Source organism: Aedes albopictus, unplaced genomic scaffold (assembly GCF_035046485.1).
Source record: "Aedes albopictus strain Foshan unplaced genomic scaffold, AalbF5 HiC_scaffold_48, whole genome shotgun sequence".
NCBI lineage: Eukaryota > Metazoa > Arthropoda > Insecta > Diptera > Culicidae > Aedes > Aedes albopictus.
Genome location: NW_026917287.1, coordinates 53,844 through 65,000, shown reverse-complemented (window position 1 = coordinate 65,000; position 11,157 = coordinate 53,844). Strand labels below are relative to the sequence as shown.

At 57.1% G+C, this 11,157-nt stretch overlaps 2 long non-coding RNA genes across 2 annotated transcripts in view; one reads left to right on the top strand and one right to left on the bottom strand.

Moving 5' to 3' along the window:
• The window catches only part of LOC134284666 (uncharacterized), a 33,871-nt gene extending 22,714 nt beyond the window's left edge, over window positions 1-11,157 (bottom strand). Inside the window, exons 1-2 of the long non-coding RNA XR_009995868.1 lie at window positions 9,826-11,157; window positions 9,458-9,669 (exon numbers count right to left, since the gene is read on the bottom strand). This is a non-coding gene — a long non-coding RNA (uncharacterized LOC134284666). The remainder of the gene's footprint in view (window positions 1-9,457; window positions 9,670-9,825) is intronic.
• On the top strand, window positions 4,824-8,921 carry LOC134284667 (uncharacterized). Its single transcript, XR_009995869.1, has 2 exons — window positions 4,824-4,943; window positions 6,301-8,921. It is a non-coding gene; the product is annotated as an uncharacterized LOC134284667 (long non-coding RNA).

The window sequence follows — 11,157 nt, the reverse complement described above, 5'->3', positions numbered from 1 at the left end:
GTGCACACCACTAACAGGCTATGCATCACTCCACTAGCACCAAGTCCGTCGGTTGGTGGTAAAAAGTTACCTCGACCGCAGTGACGACCGACCTCGCTGACGTAGTGTATGGCAGCGAGCTCATATAACACCCATCATTGTCGTCACCCAGTGGCAGCCCCGACCGACACCAGCGGTCGGTGGCTGTGGGAATGGGTCCGTGCACACCACTAGTGGGCCATGCATCGCTCCATTCGCACCAAGTCCGTCGGTTGGTGGTAAGAAGTTACCTCGACTGCAATGATGACCGACCGCGCTGGCGTAGTGTATGGCAGCGAGCTCATATAACACCCATCATTGTCGTCACCTAGTGGCAGCCCCGACCGACACCAGCGGTCGGTGGCTATGGGAATGGGTCCGTACACACCACTAACAGGCTATGCATCACTCTATTCGCACCAAGTCCGTCGGTTGGTGGCAAGAAGTTACCTCGACCACACTGACGACCGACCTCGCTGACGTAGTGTATGGCAGCGAGCTCCCATGTCACCCATGGTGGCCGTCCCGTACGGGCGACCCTGACCGACAACGTCGATCGGTGGCTATGGGAATGGGTCCGTGCACACCACTAGTGGGCCATGCATCGCTCCATTCGCACCAAGTCCGTCGGTTGGTGGTAAAAAGTTACCTCGACCACACTGACGACCGACCTCGCTGACGTAGTGTATGGCAGCGAGCTCCCATGTCACCCATGGTGGTCGTCGCCTACCACCGACACCAGCGGTCGGTGGCTATGGGAATGGGTCCGTACACACCACTAACAGGCTATGCATCGCTCCACTCACACCAAGTCCGTCGGTTGGTGGTAAAAAGTTACCTCGACCACACTGACGACCGACCTCGCTGACGTAGTGTATGGCAGCGAGCTCCCATGTCACCCATGGTGGTCGTCACCTAGTACCAGCCCCGACCGACACCAGCGGTCGGTGGCTATGGGAATGGGTCCGTACACACCACTAACAGGCTATGCATCGCTCCATTCGCACCAAGTCCATCGGTTAGTGGCAAGAAGTTAACTCGACTGCAATGATGACCGACCGCGCTGACGTAGTGTATGATAGCGAGGTCATATAACACCCATCATTGTCGTCACCTAGTACCAGCCCCGACCGACACCAGCGGTCGGTGGGTATGGGAATGGGTCCGTGCACACCACTAACAGGCTATGCATCGCTCCATTCGCACCAAGTCCATCGGTTAGTGGCAAGAAGTTACCTCGACTGCAATGATGACCGACCTCGCTGGCGTAGTGTATGGCAGCGAGCTCATATAACACCCATCATTGTCGTCACCCAGTGGCAGCCCCGATCGACTCGAGCCGCTCGGTAGGTACGGGGGAATGGGTTAATGCGCGCTGTCACACTGGTGTACATATCGCTCTGGTCAGACTAGGTGCACCGTTTGGTCGTTCGGTGGTAAAGTGCTACCTCGACCGCAATGACGACCGACCGCGCTGGCGTAGTGTATTGCAGCGAGCTCATATACCACCCATCGTTGTCGTTACCCAGTGGCAGCCCCGATCGACACCAGCGGTCGGTGGCTATGGGAATGGGTCCGTACACACCACTAACAGGCTATGCATCGTTCCATTAGCACCAAGTCCGTCGGTTGGTGGTAAGAAGTTACCTCGACTGCAATGATGACCGACCGCGCTGGCGTAGTGTATGGCAGCGAGCTCATATAACACCCATCATTATCGTCACCCAGTGGCAGCCCCGACCGACACCAGCGGTCGGTGGCTATGGGAATGGGTCCGTGCACACCACTAACAGGCTATGCATCACTCTATTCGCACCAAGTCCGTCGGTTGGTGGTAAGAAGTTACCTCGACCACACTGACGACCGACCTCGCTGACGTAGTGTATGGCAGCGAGCTCCCATGTCACCCATGGTGGTCGTCATCTGGTGGCAGCCCCGACCGACACCAGCGGTCGGTGGGTATGGGAATGGGTCCGTGCACACCACCAACAGGCTATGCATCGCTCCACTCACACCAAGTCCGTCGGTTGGTGGTAAAAAGTTACCTCGACCACACTGACGACCGACCTCGCTGACGTAGTGTATGGCAGCGAGCTCCCATGTCACCCATGGTGGTCGTCACCTAGTACCAGCCCCGACCGACACCAGCGGTCGGTGGCTATGGGAATGGGTCCGTACACACCACTAACAGGCTATGCATCGCTCCATTCGCACCAAGTCCATCGGTTAGTGGCAAGAAGTTAACTCGACTGCAATGATGACCGACCGCGCTGACGTAGTGTATGATAGCGAGGTCATATAACACCCATCATTGTCGTCACCTAGTACCAGCCCCGACCGACACCAGCGGTCGGTGGGTATGGGAATGGGTCCGTGCACACCACTAACAGGCTATGCATCGCTCCATTCGCACCAAGTCCATCGGTTAGTGGCAAGAAGTTACCTCGACTGCAATGATGACCGACCTCGCTGGCGTAGTGTATGGCAGCGAGCTCATATAACACCCATCATTGTCGTCACCCAGTGGCAGCCCCGATCGACTCGAGCCGCTCGGTAGGTACGGGGGAATGGGTTAATGCGCGCTGTCACACTGGTGTACATATCGCTCTGGTCAGACTAGGTGCACCGTTTGGTCGTTCGGTGGTAAAGTGCTACCTCGACCGCAATGACGACCGACCGCGCTGGCGTAGTGTATTGCAGCGAGCTCATATACCACCCATCGTTGTCGTTACCCAGTGGCAGCCCCGATCGACACCAGCGGTCGGTGGCTATGGGAATGGGTCCGTACACACCACTAACAGGCTATGCATCGTTCCATTAGCACCAAGTCCGTCGGTTGGTGGTAAGAAGTTACCTCGACTGCAATGATGACCGACCGCGCTGGCGTAGTGTATGGCAGCGAGCTCATATAACACCCATCATTGTCGTCACCCAGTGGCAGCCCCGACCGACACCAGCGGTCGGTGGCTATGGGAATGGGTCCGTGCACACCACTAACAGGCTATGCATCACTCTATTCGCACCAAGTCCGTCGGTTGGTGGTAAGAAGTTACCTCGACCACACTGACGACCGACCTCGCTGACGTAGTGTATGGCAGCGAGCTCCCATGTCACCCATGGTGGTCGTCATCTGGTGGCAGCCCCGACCGACACCAGCGGTCGGTGGGTATGGGAATGGGTCCGTGCACACCACCAACAGGCTATGCATCGCTCCACTCACACCAAGTCCGTCGGTTGGTGGTAAAAAGTTACCTCGACCACACTGACGACCGACCTCGCTGACGTAGTGTATGGCAGCGAGCTCCCATGTCACCGATGGTGGTCGTCGCCTAGTGGCAGCCCCGACCGACACCAGCGGTCGGTGGGTATGGGAATGGGTCCGTGCACACCACTAACAGGCTATGCATCGCTCCACTCACACCAAGTACGTCGGTTGGTGGTAAAAAGTTACCTCGACCACACTGACGACCGACCTCGCTGACGTAGTGTATGGCAGCGAGCTCCCATGTCACCCATGGTGGTCGTCATCTAGTGGCAGCCCCGACCGACACCAGTTAGTGCACACCACTAACAGGCTATGCATCACTCCACTAGCACCAAGTCCGTCGGTTGGTGGTAAAAAGTTACCTCGACCGCAGTGACGACCGACCTCGCTGACGTAGTGTATGGCAGCGAGCTCATATAACACCCATCATTGTCGTCACCCAGTGGCAGCCCCGACCGACACCAGCGGTCGGTGGCTGTGGGAATGGGTCCGTGCACACCACTAGTGGGCCATGCATCGCTCCATTCGCACCAAGTCCGTCGGTTGGTGGTAAGAAGTTACCTCGACTGCAATGATGACCGACCGCGCTGGCGTAGTGTATGGCAGCGAGCTCATATAACACCCATCATTGTCGTCACCTAGTGGCAGCCCCGACCGACACCAGCGGTCGGTGGCTATGGGAATTGGTCCGTACACACCACTAACAGGCTATGCATCACTCTATTCGCACCAAGTCCGTCGGTTGGTGGCAAGAAGTTACCTCGACCACACTGACGACCGACCTCGCTGACGTAGTGTATGGCAGCGAGCTCCCATGTCACCCATGGTGGCCGTCCCGTACGGGCGACCCTGACCGACAACGTCGATCGGTGGCTATGGGAATGGGTCCGTGCACACCACTAGTGGGCCATGCATCGCTCCATTCGCACCAAGTCCGTCGGTTGGTGGTAAAAAGTTACCTCGACCACACTGACGACCGACCTCGCTGACGTAGTGTATGGCAGCGAGCTCCCATGTCACCCATGGTGGTCGTCGCCTACCACCGACACCAGCGGTCGGTGGCTATGGGAATGGGTCCGTACACACCACTAACAGGCTATGCATCGCTCCACTCACACCAAGTCCGTCGGTTGGTGGTAAAAAGTTACCTCGACCACACTGACGACCGACCTCGCTGACGTAGTGTATGGCAGCGAGCTCCCATGTCACCCATGGTGGTCGTCACCTAGTACCAGCCCCGACCGACACCAGCGGTCGGTGGCTATGGGAATGGGTCCGTACACACCACTAACAGGCTATGCATCGCTCCATTCGCACCAAGTCCATCGGTTAGTGGCAAGAAGTTAACTCGACTGCAATGATGACCGACCGCGCTGACGTAGTGTATGATAGCGAGGTCATATAACACCCATCATTGTCGTCACCTAGTACCAGCCCCGACCGACACCAGCGGTCGGTGGGTATGGGAATGGGTCCGTGCACACCACTAACAGGCTATGCATCGCTCCATTCGCACCAAGTCCATCGGTTAGTGGCAAGAAGTTACCTCGACTGCAATGATGACCGACCTCGCTGGCGTAGTGTATGGCAGCGAGCTCATATAACACCCATCATTGTCGTCACCCAGTGGCAGCCCCGATCGACTCGAGCCGCTCGGTAGGTACGGGGGAATGGGTTAATGCGCGCTGTCACACTGGTGTACATATCGCTCTGGTCAGACTAGGTGCACCGTTTGGTCGTTCGGTGGTAAAGTGCTACCTCGACCGCAATGACGACCGACCGCGCTGGCGTAGTGTATTGCAGCGAGCTCATATACCACCCATCGTTGTCGTTACCCAGTGGCAGCCCCGATCGACACCAGCGGTCGGTGGCTATGGGAATGGGTCCGTACACACCACTAACAGGCTATGCATCGTTCCATTAGCACCAAGTCCGTCGGTTGGTGGTAAGAAGTTACCTCGACTGCAATGATGACCGACCGCGCTGGCGTAGTGTATGGCAGCGAGCTCATATAACACCCATCATTATCGTCACCCAGTGGCAGCCCCGACCGACACCAGCGGTCGGTGGCTATGGGAATGGGTCCGTGCACACCACTAACAGGCTATGCATCACTCTATTCGCACCAAGTCCGTCGGTTGGTGGTAAGAAGTTACCTCGACCACACTGACGACCGACCTCGCTGACGTAGTGTATGGCAGCGAGCTCCCATGTCACCCATGGTGGTCGTCATCTGGTGGCAGCCCCGACCGACACCAGCGGTCGGTGGCTATGGGAATGGGTCCGTACACACCACTAACAGGCTATGCATCACTCTATTCGCACCAAGTCCGTCGGTTGGTGGTAAGAAGTTACCTCGACCACACTGACGACCGACCTCGCTGACGTAGTGTATGGCAGCGAGCTCCCATGTCACCCATGGTGGTCGTCATCTGGTGGCAGCCCCGACCGACACCAGCGGTCGGTGGCTATGGGAATGGGTCCGTGCACACCACCAACAGGCTATGCATCGCTCCACTCACACCAAGTCCGTCGGTTGGTGGTAAAAAGTTACCTCGACCACACTGACGACCGACCTCGCTGACGTAGTGTATGGCAGCGAGCTCCCATGTCACCCATGGTGGTCGTCACCTAGTACCAGCCCCGACCGACACCAGCGGTCGGTGGCTATGGGAATGGGTCCGTACACACCACTAACAGGCTATGCATCGCTCCATTCGCACCAAGTCCATCGGTTAGTGGCAAGAAGTTAACTCGACTGCAATGATGACCGACCGCGCTGACGTAGTGTATGATAGCGAGGTCATATAACACCCATCATTGTCGTCACCTAGTACCAGCCCCGACCGACACCAGCGGTCGGTGGGTATGGGAATGGGTCCGTGCACACCACTAACAGGCTATGCATCGCTCCATTCGCACCAAGTCCATCGGTTAGTGGCAAGAAGTTACCTCGACTGCAATGATGACCGACCTCGCTGGCGTAGTGTATGATAGCGACACCAGCCGCTCGGTAGGTACGGGGGAATGGGTTAATGCACACTGTCACACTGTCGTACACATCGCTCTGGTCAGACTAGGTGCACCGTTTGGTCGTTCGGTGGTAAAGTGCTACCTCGACCGCAATGACGACCGACCGCGCTGGCGTAGTGTATTGCAGCGAGCTCATATAACACCCATCGTTGTCGTCACCCAGTGGCAGCCCCGATCGACACCAGCGGTCGGTGGCTATGGGAATGGGTCCGTGCACACCACTAACAGGCTATGCATCACTCTATTCGCACCAAGTCCGTCGGTTGGTGGTAAAAAGTTACCTCGACCGCAGTGACGACCGACCTCGCTGACGTAGTGTACGGCAGCGAGCTCATATAACACCCATCATTGTCGTCACCTAGTGGCAGCCCCGATCGACACCAGCGGTCGGTGGGTATGGGAATGGGTCCGTGCACACCACTAACAGGCTATGCATCGCTCCACTCACACCAAGTACGTCGGTTGGTGGTAAAAAGTTACCTCGACCACACTGACGACCGACCTCGCTGACGTAGTGTATGGCAGCGAGCTCCCATGTCACCCATGGTGGTCGTCATCTAGTGGCAGCCCCGACCGACACCAGTTAGTGCACACCACTAACAGGCTATGCATCACTCCACTAGCACCAAGTCCGTCGGTTGGTGGTAAAAAGTTACCTCGACCGCAGTGACGACCGACCTCGCTGACGTAGTGTATGGCAGCGAGCTCATATAACACCCATCATTGTCGTCACCCAGTGGCAGCCCCGACCGACACCAGCGGTCGGTGGCTGTGGGAATGGGTCCGTGCACACCACTAGTGGGCCATGCATCGCTCCATTCGCACCAAGTCCGTCGGTTGGTGGTAAGAAGTTACCTCGACTGCAATGATGACCGACCGCGCTGGCGTAGTGTATGGCAGCGAGCTCATATAACACCCATCATTGTCGTCACCTAGTGGCAGCCCCGACCGACACCAGCGGTCGGTGGCTATGGGAATGGGTCCGTACACACCACTAACAGGCTATGCATCACTCTATTCGCACCAAGTCCGTCGGTTGGTGGCAAGAAGTTACCTCGACCACACTGACGACCGACCTCGCTGACGTAGTGTATGGCAGCGAGCTCCCATGTCACCCATGGTGGTCGTCGCCTACCACCGACACCAGCGGTCGGTGGCTATGGGAATGGGTCCGTGCACATCACCAACAGGCTATGCATCGCTCCACTCAGACCAAGTCCGTCGGTTGGTGGTAAAAAGTTACCTCGACCACACTGACGACCGACCTCGCTGACGTAGTGTACGGCAGCGAGCTCATATAACACCCATCATTGTCGTCACCTAGTGGCAGCCCCGACCGACACCAGCGGTCGGTGGGTATGGGAATGGGTCCGTGCACACCACTAACAGGCTATGCATCGTTCCATTAGCACCAAGTCCGTCGGTTGGTGGTAAAAAGTTACCTCGACCACACTGACGACCGACCTCGCTGACGTAGTGTATGGCAGCGAGCTCCCATGTCACCCGTGGTGGTCGTCATCTGGTGGCAGCCCCGACCGACACCAGCGGTCGGTGGGTATGGGAATGGGTCCGTGCACACCACTAACAGGCTATGCATCGCTCCACTCACACCAAGTCCGTCGGTTGGTGGTAAAAAGTTACCTCGACCACACTGACGACCGACCTCGCTGACGTAGTGTATGGCAGCGAGCTCCCATGTCACCCGTGGTGGTCGTCATCTGGTGGCAGCCCCGACCGACACCAGCGGTCGGTGGCTGTGGGAATGGGTCCGTGCACACCACTAACAGGCAATGCATCGCTCCACTCACACCAAGTCCGTCGGTTGGTGGTAAAAAGTTACCTCGACCACACTGACGACCGACCTCGCTGACGTAGTGTACGGCAGCGAGCTCATATAACACCCATCATTGTCGTCACCCAGTGGCAGCCCCGACCGACACCAGCGGTCGGTGGCTGTGGGAATGGGTCCGTGCACACCACTAGTGGGCCATGCATCGCTCCATTCGCACCAAGTCCGTCGGTTGGTGGTAAGAAGTTACCTCGACTGCAATGATGACCGACCGCGCTGGCGTAGTGTATGGCAGCGAGCTCATATAACACCCATCATTGTCGTCACCTAGTGGCAGCCCCGACCGACACCAGCGGTCGGTGGCTATGGGAATGGGTCCGTACACACCACTAACAGGCTATGCATCACTGTATTCGCACCAAGTCCGTCGGTTGGTGGCAAGAAGTTACCTCGACCACACTGACGACCGACCTCGCTGACGTAGTGTATGGCAGCGAGCTCCCATGTCACCCATGGTGGCCGTCCCGTACGGGCGACCCTGACCGACAACGTCGATCGGTGGCTATGGGAATGGGTCCGTGCACACCACTAGTGGGCCATGCATCGCTCCATTCGCACCAAGTCCGTCGGTTGGTGGTAAAAAGTTACCTCGACCACACTGACGACCGACCTCGCTGACGTAGTGTATGGCAGCGAGCTCCCATGTCACCCATGGTGGTCGTCGCCTACCACCGACACCAGCGGTCGGTGGCTATGGGAATGGGTCCGTACACACCACTAACAGGCTATGCATCGCTCCACTCACACCAAGTCCGTCGGTTGGTGGTAAAAAGTTACCTCGACCACACTGACGACCGACCTCGCTGACGTAGTGTATGGCAGCGAGCTCCCATGTCACCCATGGTGGTCGTCACCTAGTACCAGCCCCGACCGACACCAGCGGTCGGTGGCTATGGGAATGGGTCCGTACACACCACTAACAGGCTATGCATCGCTCCATTCGCACCAAGTCCATCGGTTAGTGGCAAGAAGTTAACTCGACTGCAATGATGACCGACCGCGCTGACGTAGTGTATGATAGCGAGGTCATATAACACCCATCATTGTCGTCACCTAGTACCAGCCCCGACCGACACCAGCGGTCGGTGGGTATGGGAATGGGTCCGTGCACACCACTAACAGGCTATGCATCGCTCCATTCGCACCCCGACCGCGCTGGCGTAGTGTATGATAGCGACACCAGCCGCTCGGTAGGTACGGGGGAATGGGTTAATGCACACTGTCACACTGTCGTACACATCGCTCTGGTCAGACTAGGTGCACCGTTTGGTCGTTCGGTGGTAAAGTGCTACCTCGACCGCAGTGACGACCGACCGCGCTGGCGTAGTGTATGGCAGCGAGCTCATATACCACCCATCATTATCGTCACCCAGTGGCAGCCCCGATCGACACCAGCCGCTCGGTAGGTACGGGGGAATGGGTTAATGCGCACTGTCACACTGGTGTACACATCGCTCTGGTCAGACTAGGTGCACCGTTTGGTCGTTCGGTGGTAAAGTGCTACCTCGACCGCAGTGACGACCGACCGCGCTGGCGTAGTGTATGGCAGCGAGCTCATATAACACCCATCATTGTCGTCACCCAGTGGCAGCCCCGATCGACTCGAGCCGCTCGGTAGGTACGGGAATGGGTGTTTGGTCGTTCGTTGGTAAAGTGCTACCTCGACCGCACTGACGACCAACCTCGCTTCCGCCGTGCACGGGAGCGAGCCCATATAATACGCATCACATCGTTCGTCGGTCGGTCGGTCGGTCGGCCGTTAGACGTGGGAATGGGAAACGAGCTTACTCATCACGCATTATCTTTATCCTTGCCAAGCGCGCGTCGGTCGGTCGGTCGGTCCGTAGGAAGGTAGAGAATAGGAACCTAGCTCGCTCATCACACATCGACCCAGCCAAGCGCGTGGCGGTCGGTCGGTCGGTCGGTCGGTTGGTAGTTATGTGTAAACCAGTCCATCGGCCAGTCGTGCTGGGCTGGGTGCGTGTGTTGTTGTCTTTGCATATCTAGCAGTGATTGTCATCACCCACCGTTCGCCGTACTTGGGATGAGCTTCGCGCAGGTGAACGGTCGGTCGGTCGGTAGTTAAGTGTTAACCAGTCCATCGACCAGTCGCAGTTGGCCGGTGCTAGGTGCGCGTGGATGGAAGCGCTTTCCCATGCAGCACTTGTCCGATGCGCAGCTGGTTGTGTGCAAGTGGTTGGAGGTGTTGTCTTTGCACATCCCGCAATGATGTCCAGTAGTGAGTAATATCGCACATACACGGGTGTTTGCATGGCTCCGATCATCGTGGAGTGCGTGGACTTGGTCGCAACTGGACTTGGCTTCCCCGCAGTCCAACATCGTGGGCTGGCCCGTGAATGAGAATATCACAAGTGTTGTTCGCTACTGACCAACATGATGTGGCCCAAGTCGACGCACTGCACTATGTGTCTTTCCCTCATCATGGTGGATCGAACTTTGCTGCCAAGTCCAAGTCCAGCTCCAAGTAGGCTTCGCTGTAGTCTAACATGTGAATGAAGATATCACAAGTGTCGTTCGCTACTGACCAACATGATGTGGCACTATGTATCTTTCCCTCATCAGCCGGAGTCCGGAGTCATATCGTATGGGGACTTGGCTTCCCTGTAGTCCAACATGTGAATGAAGATATCACAAGTGTCGTTCGCCACTGACCAACATGATGTGGCCCAAGTCGACGCACTGCACTATGTGTCTTTCCCTCATCATGGTGGATCGAACTTTGCTGCCAAGTCCAAGTCCAGCTCCAAGTAGGCTTCGCTGTAGTCTAACATGTGAATGAAGATATCACAAGTGTCGTTCGCCTCTGACCAACATGATGTGCACTATGTGTCTTTCCCTCGTCATGGTGGATCGAACTTTGCTGCCAAGTCCAAGTCCAACTCCAAGTAGGCTTCCCCGTAGTCCAACTTCGTGGAGTAGCCTGTGCATGGGAATATCACAAGTGTCATTCGCCACTGACCAACACGATGTG